Source organism: Achroia grisella, unplaced genomic scaffold (assembly GCF_030625045.1).
Source record: "Achroia grisella isolate CSIRO2021 unplaced genomic scaffold, CSIRO_AGI_Agris_v1 utg2786, whole genome shotgun sequence".
NCBI lineage: Eukaryota > Metazoa > Arthropoda > Insecta > Lepidoptera > Pyralidae > Achroia > Achroia grisella.
This window is the reverse complement of record NW_026712766.1, coordinates 554,604-567,347: the sequence shown is the minus strand read 5'-3', so window position 1 is coordinate 567,347 and position 12,744 is coordinate 554,604. Positions and strand designations below refer to the sequence as shown.

Below are 12,744 nucleotides of genomic sequence, written 5' to 3'. Positions count from 1 at the left end.
GGTTTCAATATATATTTTAATTTAAAAATAAATCTATTTATTTATTTATTTATTTTTGATACCTGTTGTATGATTTATTGTTATTTTAGAAAAATAGCGGTGCAATTTTACAAGTATTAAAAAATATGTATATATGTACATCACGCGGACGTATATATATATATATCTATCATTCTATAAGGCATTTACAACTATATATATAAAAAAATATTAAACATGTATATATATATAAAACTATTAAATGTATAGTGACTCGGTGGAAGCCGGGCGTACAACTTGTATAAATGAATCTGTACAAAGGAACATTAACATTACAACAGAAATGCGTACATTTTATTTATATCTATAATATTCCTGCATTCAGGATTCTTTATGTGAAATGCAAAACTCTGGCCATAACTCATAGAGCCAGTTAAAATCGCAGTAACTTGAATGCAGTGGAAATTTCGATGTTTTATTTCGAAAATTAACACTCGGTTACGTTTTACTCCATACCGATATTATTAAGGTTTTGCGCCGAGGTTTTCTCGCGAGACTACAGCATGGGGACTTTTCTTCATCTATACATATAAATAAAATTGGAGGGTCTGTTTGTAATATTGAAATAACCGTTTTTTACTACATGCATATGAATATAAATACGTACATACACCAAAATAACATTTTTTTACAATTTTTGTGTGTCCATCTGTTTGTTCCGGCTAATCTCTGAAATGGCTGAACCGATTTTAACGGGATTTATTTTGGCAGGTAGCTGATGTAATAAGGAGTAACTTAGGCTACTTTTATTTTAAAAAAATGAAGTTAACTTCTACGCAGATAAAATCGCGTGTACAGCTAGTTCATTCATAATTTGAGAGAGACGCTCTTATCTGTGTAGTCTTGAAACTTTCCTCGATCTCCCATTATACTCTTAAACGTTGATAGAGACGACTCCAATTCTGTCTTTAATTTGCTTGATGTGGCTGTGCCTTGGTCTTCCTCTCCCTCTCTTTCCTTCTATCTTTCCCTCAATACATTTTTCTAGAAAGAGATATTGAAATTTCTTAGTCGGCAACGCGCAAGTGACACCCCTGGCGTTTCAGGCGTCTATAGGCTACGGTAACCGTTTACCATCAGACGGGCCGTGTGTTATATTGTCCATGTAGTGTAAAAAAATACGAGCGAAAGTGTGTGGGTTTCAAATTTGAATCAGTTTTAATTTCAATTTGAAAAGACTAGACTAATTCATAAAATACTTTTTTTCGGACTACTCTAATGCTGTTGGCCGCAGCTGGCCTTTACAGCTTCGCCGGACGATAGGGAGCGAGTGCAGATGGCACTCCAAACCCGCGGAGGGACTTTGGAGCTCCCGCCTGACGATGTCCCGTCCAAACCAAACGGGGATCGAAATTACAACGGCATGAACCGAGGTTCGAACCCCAAGCGAAGCCCTCAGACTAAAGTCATATCCGTCAGGCGGGAGTTGAACTTCAGCCGCTCCATAAGTCCTTCCGCAGTTTTGGAGTGATAAAAATATATTACCAAATCTATTTTTTTATTTATTTATTCAAATAACGTAAATATTACCAAATTTATTATACATTGGACCCCGCACTAGCTGAACCAGTATCGCGGGAGTCCACAAAAGAATTGTATATAATTATTTACTAATACATACTATAATTAATTACAAATATGTAATTATTTACTATTATACTGATCAGTGAGTTTGACATATCAGACTAAATTAATATTTTTTAAATTACTTTCATAAAAAATACAATTGTTGACTATATAAAACATGAAACAAGATAAACAGAAAATAGAATAAAAAGAAAACTTAAAGATCAACATCATATTTCTTGATAAAAATATATTAGACTAAATATATAAAGAATACTGTTGGAACTTTTATCGAAGCGCAATTAAAATCTGTAATTTTTTCATTGGGCACATTATCTGTATATTTTGACTACCATATCTCACCCAACATAAACACACCTCAAAGCACTGCAAAGACTTATAAATATGTACCCACGCAAAAAACTTCATAAACTAGTGAAAATCGTATAAATAAACAATCTTTAATATTCAAAGTTATATATTTTGATAAACTGATCTATATTTGAACGGTATTATTATCATAATTGGGTATCTTGTTATTTATTTATATACCTGTAGTATATATATAGCGTTGATTCTCAAAGCTTATTATGTACAGAGCGTAGCTAATGTGGGCGTACTTCATTTGTACCAAGCTTATCTGAAATATCAGAAGTTTATGTTGAAAATACTAAGGTTTTAGTATGGCTTTACGTGTATTTTGTTTATATGACAATCTTTACATAGGTATAAATAGTAAATCACGGGATCTTGCCGGGTTTTATTTCTGTTGAGTTACCGGTATTTCGGCAGTATTTCAACGGCCATGATTACGGATAGGCATGGCCATTGAAACACTGCTGAAATATCAGGAACTCAACGTGATTTATTATTCATAATTATAAATAATAACCGCGTCAAACTTAAAAAATCATTACATAGTATAAAACAAAGTCGCTGTCGCTGTCTCTACCTATATATGCTTAAATCTTTAAAACTACGCAACGGATTTTGAAGCGGTTTTTATAATAGATAGAGTGATTCAAGAGGAAAGTTTATATATATAATACATGTACACCCGTGCGAAGCCGGGTCCAGTAGCTAGTAATATTATACACGCGAAAGCTTGTGAGTATAGATGGATGTTTGTTCTTTCACGCAAAAACTACTGAACGGATTTTGATGAAACTTTAAAAAAAGGAAGTTCTATTTTTATTTTTTATACATCATTACATAATATAAAACAAAGTCGCTGTCGCTGTCGGTCCGTCCCTATGTATGGTTAAATCTTTAAAACTATGCAATGAATTTTGATGCCGTTTTTTTTAATAGATAGAGTGATTCAAGAGGAAGTTTTATACGTATAGTGATATGATATAAGCCGAGAATGATAATTATAATTGTTACTATTAAAAGTAGATAAAATTTGTTACACAGACATACAGACATAACCGACATGTGTAGAAATTATATGAACGTTCAGATAAAAGTCGCCCACGGTGAACGATGTCAAAATATAAGGATCAATGGAAGCGGCTTAGACGTAGTTTTTTTTATTCCGCGTAGGTGGCAAACAAGCATACGGCCCATCTGATGGTGAACGGTTACCGTAGCCTATGGACGCCTGAAACACCAGGGGTATCACATACGCGTTGCCGACCCTTAAGAAACCTTAATATACCCTTCTTGGAAAACCCCATGCTGTAGTCTCTCGAGAAAACCTCGGCAGGTAGTTCATTCCACAATCTAAGTGTACGCGGGAGGAAGCTCCTCTGAAACCGCACTGTCCGAGACCACTTAGGTTCCAGCGTGTGGAGATGAATTCCCTGTCGAGAGCGATAGTTATATGACATGAAAGAAATAGTAAATCCTAGCTGTGCCCGCGACTTCGTTCACGTGGCAGTGAACTTTATTTTTCTAAAATAAAAGTAGTTAATAAGTTAAGTTATTCCTTATCCATCAGCTACCTGCCAAAAATCCCTTTACGGTCCAGCCATTTCAGAGATTAGCCGGAACAAACTGACAGACAGACAGACAAAAATTGTAAAAAATGTTATTTTGGTGTATGTACCGTATTTATATTCATATGCAGGTAGTAAAAAACGGTTATTTCAATATTACAAACAGACACTGCAATTTTATTTATATGTTTAGATTTACCTGACAATTTCCTGACTGTCATGCCAGATGAAGTAGACAGAAATCAAAAATATTCAAAAATTGCGTTACATAATACTTGAACGTTCCCAAATGCATTTGAACATTTTATACGTATATACACATCTGTGTATATGTTATATAACAATAATAATCTCAGGACAATTCACACAGCGCCATCTAGACCCAAGTTAAGCTAGCTAAAGCTTGTGTTATGGGTACTATAATAGATAACTGATACAAATACATTTTTGTTTTGTAATTACATACATATGTATTATACATAGAAAACACCCAGACTGATACAAACAATCATACTCATGAATAGAAATGTTTGCACCGTGCGAGGAATCAAACCCGCGACCATCGATCGTAAATCGGCGTGCTAGACTCGAAATATATTTTACAGAACGTGTTACATATTAATATGGATGGTTATAAGGGCAGACGTAGGCCGGAAAAGAGATGGATGGACTGTGTGAAAGATGATATGGTGAGAAAGGGAGTAAATAACGAGATGACTGCGAACAGAGATGAATGGAAGAGAGAAACGTATTACGCCGACCACAAATGAGATTAATAATAATAATAATAATAATAATAATCTTTATTTATCTCAAACAAAAACTTTTTACACAATACAACTGTTGCCCATACTAAATTTAAAACGTGGTGGGACAAAACATTGGTCCCTAAAATATAGTCGAGGGCAATGATGGCTCTCTCATCCGTCATACTCGTGAACGGGTGCTGCTAGATATAAACTGGTCTGTTCTAATCACTATGACTGATTTCCTCTTATTAATTGTTTAACCAGTTGGTTATATATTCAATATTTTTTCTATTTGAGTATTTAATTGAATTAGTGCTAATTGGTGGTTTCTATTCACACACTTAAACTTAAAAATGTAAAGTAATAATAAAATTATTTAAAAATCTTTAATACGCAAAATTTCTTTCGTTCTTCTTGTGATAAGACAGCTTTCCGAACGAAGATTAAAAAATGTAATGACTATTCAAAAGTGCTTCAATGTAAGTTTATTTGAATAAATGATTTTCTATTCTATTCTAATAATATAATTTAAAACTAATGAATGAGACAAAATGGTCTAAACTCAGTGAGGGCAATGAGTCCACCCTCTCTGCTATTCTGTTATAGCCTTTATCAGTAAAATAATACAATTTATAGATATAAAATTCCTTCTAGTTTTCTTTATATCTTTGTATTTGGAAATTTGCTTAGCTTTATATACAATTTAAGGACCGTAAAGGGATCTTCGGGTATAAATTGAGACTTGTTGCCGAAGTTCATCCAGTACTTCGTGACTTGCTCCTTAGTAAAGGTGTCTGAGTTTGTGACAGTGCTTCAGCCTAGATAGATAGATACGGTGTATATAATTATTTAAAAATCTTTATTATAGGCTCAAATAGTTGAGTATTGTATATTATAGGTAAGGAATAATTACTAGCCGTTGTCCGTGACTCCGTCTGTACAAGCTTACTTCACCCCTATTACTCACTTAAGAATGTCCATAGGTTCTGTTCATGTTCATGGGCTACAATTATTTAAAAATCTTTATTATAGGCTCAAATAGTTGAGTATTGTATATCATAGTCCCAATGTACTCCACTGGGCATTTGTCCATAGGATAAGGCAATAACTACTTTTAGTTTTTTTATTATTTAGTATTGGTTTTTCTATTGTTCTTTTTTTTAGATACTGATTTCATCTCTAATATAGTACATTGTTTTATTTACGTTTATTTTATATTAGCTACTCGCCCCGGCTTCGCCCGGGTGTACATGTATTATACATATAAACCTTCCTCTTGAATCACTCTATCTATTAAAATAACCGCTTCAAAATCGGTTGCGTAGTTTTAAAGATGTTAAGCATACATAGCGACGGACAGACAGCGACAGCGACTTTGTTTTATACTATGTAATGATAATATATGCTGCTTGTGATCGGATAAATAGATGATATTCTAGATGAAGATTACGAGGTTCCGGGGCAGCATAATTATTAGTAGATTTATATATGAATGATACTTTCCAATTGATATCTACAAATTATATATTAAAATTTATTTATATATTTTTTTTTCATTTTTATCATTGTTTTTGGTATATGTGTTTATATATATTATTTTCTTTTGTTTGATTTTCTTGTTCGCTTTTTTTTTATTTCATTTTTTTTTCTCTTAATGATTTGTATTGTATTTATTATTTCTATTTATATGTTATAATAATTTATATGCTGCTGTGAGCATCGTCATTGTTGTGTTGTGATGTGTGATAGTAATAAATATTATTCTATTCTATTCTATATATATTCTATTAAATAAAGAAATAATTTAGTGAATCAGGGAAAAAATATAACGTCACTTTTTACAATAATTTAAGGAACGAACAATCAAAATTTTAAAACATATAACTTTTAAATATAAAAATTTTACGAAAGATGTTTCTAATATTCGTGTATAGGTTATAGACGGGCTCGGTGGTCTAGTGGTTTGGCACACCGCCTTACTTCCGATGGTCGCGGGTTCGATTCCTAACACGGCACAAACATTTGTATTCATGAGTATGATTGTTTGTATCGGTCTGGGTGTTTTCTATGTATAATATGTATATATTTACGAAAAAAAAAACATAAGTATGTATTTGTATCAGTTGTCTAGTACCCATAACACAAGCTTTAGGTAGCTTAATTTGGGTCTAGATGGCACTGTGTGAATTGTCCTGAGATTAGGACCTAATTTAGGTTTTACAATAAAATACCAGAGTCTGTTATATATCTGCCAGAAAAAAGATTTAAATGTCAAATAAAACAATTCCTTTGCAAAAAAGCTTACTATAAAATTGAAGAATTCGTTAACGATAATAATGTTTTTATAGAAAAACTTTAAATACATAGCACTGACAATATTATCTGATTGCACTAATAATGAGTGCGTAGCGATTTCTATGTTGATTATCGCATGCCTCTTACTTGTTATACTGTAATTATTTATATAAAACAACATCTATTCAAAAGAGCAACACACAAGTTTCTTACTCATTCTTCTTGTAATGAATCTGCATTCCGAATGAGTGGTAGAATCAAAATATGACTATTCAAAAGTGCTTGTAATGAGTTTATTTGAATAAAGATTATTTATATTTCTATTATTTATTTATTTATAGGTAATACGAAAAAAGGCTAGGTAAATGGAGAAAAATATATATTTAGATAATATACTGACATATAACAGAAATAGAATGAAAGTGAACAAACAAGAGTGTACAATAAAAGAAACTAAAGAATTTAAATACAAATTTAGAATACAAAATACATTGTGTACAATAAAAGGAACTACGGAATTTAGAATACAAAATACATTTGTGATTAACCAGTTACAACAGTCAGCAACGTTATTGTTGTGTTGTGATACATGTTATTTTATACTATTCTATTCAGCTTACAAAGAGCAACACACAAGTTTCTTGCTCATTCTTCTTGTGATGAATCTGCATTCCGAATGAGTTGTAGAATTAAAATATGATTATTCAAAAGTGCTTGTAATGAGTTTATTTGAATAATGATTATTTCTATTTCTTACCTTTGCCTTATACTACAGATAAAATTACATCGATTTTAGTCATTCATTATTTATATTATTAACCGGGTCTTAACACGAATAAATTTGTGGTAAATAAAGGTATTTACCATATTTAGTCCGCTCTTGACCACGGCTAGTGCATCCTAGTCGAAACGTCGAGAGATGTAAATTTTATTTGCCATAAAATTGTTCGTGTTAATACCTTATCTATACATATAAATAACATTGGAGTGTCTGTTTGTAATATTGAAATAACAGTTTTTTACTACATGCCTATGAACATAAATACGGTACAGACACCGAAATATTAAAATTTTCGTCTGTCTGTCCGTTTGTTCCGTTTAATCTCTGAAATGGCTGGACCGATTTTGACGGGACTTTTTTTGGCAGGCTACTTTTCTTTTATAAAAATAATGTTAAATTCCACGCGGACAAAGTCGCGTGTACAGCTAGTTAATTATATAAATAACGTATATTAAACACAGTTTAGTTATAGTTGATAATTTTTATAGCGATATATTTTCTTTATTTCTTTCAAACTACAATAAGAAACCAAAGGATATTCTGGAATTACATTTGAATAAATTCAAAACATCTGTTTAAATCATATTTACTGAGCAAAGCCTATTACTCACTAAACGATTACTTGAATGACGAGCGTGCATGGCAATAGTTGTTCATGCACGGGATTTTCAATTAATGTTAGACATAGACACCTATATAAATATACATTGTAAATAAACTTACTTTAAAAAAAAAAACAATTGAGTATCTTGCCAGTTCTTTTGATTTGAATCTGTATAATGAAATGGACTGTATAATGAAAAAAAATTTTGACGTTCATAAGCGGCTAAAGTGTCCTACATGAATAAATGATTTTTGAGTTTGAATTTGAAAACTGGGGCAGAAAATCACTAAACCTTGAAACTATAATCTAAATATATATAACTCAAAGGTGACTGACATAGTGATCTAATGCAAGATGTTATGACTTAGGCATCCGCTAAGAAAAGATTTTGATTAATTTTACTCCCAAGGGGATAAGATAGGGGATGAAAGTTTGTATGAAACTTTGTCAATTTTAAACCGATCGGGCTGAGACTTTGCGTGCATAAGGCTATTATGACGTAGGCATCCCCTAAGAAAGGATTTTGATAAATTCCACCCCTAAGGGGATAAATTAACGCGAGCGAAGCCGGACAAAAGCTAGTAAGTGTATAATTATAGTGAACATTTGTTACAAAATGAAACATAACTATTATTTCCGGATAAATATTTAGAGATTCTAACAAAAAATGTGTCAATATTAACTGTAATACGTTATTATTAGATACTTATAACGCCACGCCTTCATTGTTACACATTTCAAACGACACTATTACAGGAATTTAGTTATTTGTGACAGTAACAAGAAATTAATATGAACGCAAATGAGGTATTACGTTAACGAATGTAATAGAGATGCTATAGCACTTATCGTTGTCTCCATTGCGGTGTTAACGCCGCATTTCGGGCATTGACTCGCTAGATTTTGATAGATATATCTGAATAGTGAAATATTATTCGACAAAATGAAAATTGAGATGCAAAATCAAACAGCTGAATTAAAGGATTCATTAACAAAAAGTATTATGGATAAAATAGAAGAGAAATTATATTTAGTTGAAAAAAATAAAAATCTAAAAATAAAAGTAGAAAAATTAGAAAAAGAAATAGAATCCCTGAAAAGAGGGGAGAAAAATAATAATATTATAGTATTTGGCGTAGAAGAAAAGAATCGTCAACGTCTGAATTACTACAAGAAATAAAGAAGAACCTGAAACATGATCTAAATATTAGTATAGAAGACTACGAAATCAACAAAATCTATCGTTTAGGAACTAAGATTAGAGAAAGCAATAAGCCGAGGCCCGTACTATGTTCATTTATAAACAACTGGAGAAAGAACGAAATTATTAAAAATAAAAGAGACTTGAAGACTATTAATATTAGTGAAGATTACTCAAAAGAAGTTTTAGAAAAAAGAAAAATGTTACAAGCGGAACTAGCTGAAGAGAGAAAAAAAGGCAATATAGCATTTCTGAAATATGACCAACTAATAGTAAAAAAGAACATCAACAACCAAGATAAAAGGAAGAGGGAATCTTCTACTTCACCTTCCGTTTACAACAGCCACTCCAAAAAACAACAGATTGTTTCCTCAGTTAAGTCGAACAGAACAAATGCCTTTGATATGTTGAGGTCTAGATCCAACTCCCTTACTAACGTATCTACCACCAAAAAACAATAACAATTAATAATCGGCAAACGGAAACCAAATCTAATCGAAGAAACTAACAAAGAAATAAAAACACACCAATCTCCCCCAAGCCGACTGGTCCTCGTGGGGGAAAGAGACCACAACCCTCCAATAACAAAAAAAACAATAATCAATAACAACAATAACAGTAAAGAAAGTCGTAAAAATAAAATATACATAGCAGCCCTCAATGTACTCACGCTAAAAAATGAAGAAAATATTACAGAACTAATGTATGTGCTAAAAGACATCAAATGGGACATTGTTGGTCTCAGTGAAGTGAGAAGAGTAAAATATCATATCTTATCCAGACTACCTATTTTGTCATAAAGGCAGACCCCAGGCCTTCATGGGGTTGGATTCATTGTTAAAAATAGTTTAATTAATTACGTGGAAGAATTTATAGGTATTTCGGAACGTATTGCAATATTGAATCTGAAATTACCTGAATATAAGAACCCCTGGTCTATTGTACAAATATACTCTCCAACTGAACAATCTGATCAAGAAACTATAAATAAATTCTACTTTAATCTAAACAATGCTATCCAGGAACACGGTCATAAAAACCTTATAATAATGGGAGACTGCAATGGTCAAATAGGAAAGAGACGTCCAGGAGAAGAAAAGGTACTAGGATCATACACATATAGTAGTAAAACAAGAAGTAGAAATGGAGAACAGATCATGAATTTTGCCCTTGAAAATAACCTAACCATCTTAAACACTATATTCATGAAAAATAAGAAAAATATGTGGACTTGGATCTCACCGGACAGTAAAACAAAAAATCAAATCGATTTCATAATGACTAATAAAAATAGTTATTTCTCAAATTTTTCCGTAATCAACAAATTGAACTTTAACACCAATCACAGACTAATTAGAACAGAACTGGTATTAAACGAACCAAAAAAGTCTAGACCAAGATGTGGAATAGCAAAAGTAACGATCGGAAACCATCAGACTGAACAAATAACAATTGCTCTAAGGGACAAATTCAGTGACTTTCAATCTGAAACAAAGGATTTAGGTACGCAAGACAAATACAACTGGTTAGAAAATATAATGAAAACCCAAATACAAAAAATCGCAAATATAAAAAATGAACCAAGAAAATGGCTATCAACAAATACCATACAATTACTAGAAGAGAGAAACCACTTAATCAGCGCTCGAGGCATAAATGACAGAAGAAAATATCTAACGAAGATTAGTAAAGAAATAAAAAATAGCATAAGAAAGGACAGGAAACAAAGAAAAATGGAAATTCTAGAAAGGTATATATGGAAAACAGGCGGAGCCAAAAAAGCATACAAAGACTTGAAAAACTCAATGGACTGGATAGTTAAAATGAAAAACTATGATGGAAAATGGAACCACCGCAGAGCAGACATTCTGGAAATAGCCACATCTTATTACAAGAAACTGTACAAAGGGGACATCACGGAAGGTGGAATCGATCTGGTCGGTACCACAAGCGTTCCTAGTATTCTTAGAGCAGAAGTCGAAAAGGCTATAGTTACCCAGAGATTAGATAAAACACCGGGTCCCGATGGCATAAGTAACGAATTCCTAAAATATGACAAGGAAATCTTAATACCAGCCCTACTGATATGTTTAACACTATATTAGAAACTGAAATAATACCTCAGCAATGGACAGAATCTAACATTATCCTGTTATATAAGAAAGGAGATAAATTCGAAATAGGAAACTATCGCCCTATCAGCCTTATGTCAAACATTTACAAAATCTTCGCCAAGGTCATTTTAAAACGACTTGAAAGAACGCTAGACGAACATCAACCGATAGAACAGGCTGGATTTCGTAAGGGTTACTCTGTCATTGATCATATCCATGTAGTTCGTCAAATTTTAGAGAAGTACAAAGAATATCAACTTACATACTATATTGCATTTGTCGACTACAGCAAAGCATTTGACTCTCTGCTACACAAAAATATATGGGAAACATTAGCGGAACAAGGGGTTGAGCACAAATACATCAGATTAATAAAGAATGTATATATTTATAGTACAGCTAGGATCCAGCTAGACAAGAAAGGTCATTCATTTAATGTTGGCAAAGGCGTTAGACAAGGAGACCCCCTATCTCCAAAAATATTTTCAGCTGTTTTGGAATCAGTTTTCAGACAAATCAAATGGAAAAATTTTGGTATCATGGTAAACGGCGAATCTTTAACACATCTGAGATTCGCTGATGACATAGTACTATTCGCTGAAACATCTAAAGAGATTAATGCTATGATCGCAGATCTTGCCATAGAAAGTAAGAAAGTAGGCTTAACACTGAACCCAGAAAAAACTAGAGTGATGACAAATGGAACTAAAGACACGATACTCTTAGGTAACTCTGAAATAAATTATACTGATGAATACATCTATTTAGGACAGCTTATAACTCAAGAACAACCGATGCATGAAGAAGTAAAGAGAAGAATTACTAACAGCTGGAGTAAATATTGGAGCATGAGAGAGGTTATGAAAGATAAAAAACTTCATATTAGTATTAAAACCAAACTATTTAACACCTGCATTTTACCCGTCCTTATGTATGGATGCCAATCATGGACTTTAAGTCATGAAATGACAAGTAAACTCGCAAGTTGTCAACACGCTATGGAAAGGAGTATGCTGAATGTCAAGAGATCAGACAGACTGAAAAACTACATCATCCGGAATAAAACAAAAGTTACAGATATAAATTTGAAAATTAAAAGACTCAAATGGAGATGGGCAGGTCACATAATAAGAGGAGATGATAAATGGAGTAAGAAAGTGACAAGATGGTATCCCAGGGAAGGAAAAAGGAAAAGAGGCAGACCCCACACAAGATGGGATGATGATATTAGGACAGTGGCAGGAGTAATGTGGAACAGGGTGGCACAAGAAAGAGAAGAATGGAAACGATTGGAGGAGGCCTTTGCCGATTGGCAAACAGATCTACAGACATTAAAAAAGATCCAAATAATAGAATAACTATTTTCGTTTTAAGTTTAAAACTTAAAACGAAAATAGTTATTCTATTAGCTTTGTTTGTTTGTTTTAAAATAATGTATAAGTTGAATCTGAATAA

General features: G+C 32.5%; 1 protein-coding gene and 1 pseudogene across 3 annotated transcripts in view; both read left to right on the top strand.

The window, feature by feature from the left end:
• Positions 1-12,744, top strand: part of LOC131843102 (uncharacterized) — a 97,786-nt gene that overhangs the window by 71,359 nt on the left and 13,683 nt on the right. The window lies entirely within an intron of this gene.
• On the top strand, positions 8,777-9,865 carry LOC131843126 (uncharacterized; annotated as a pseudogene).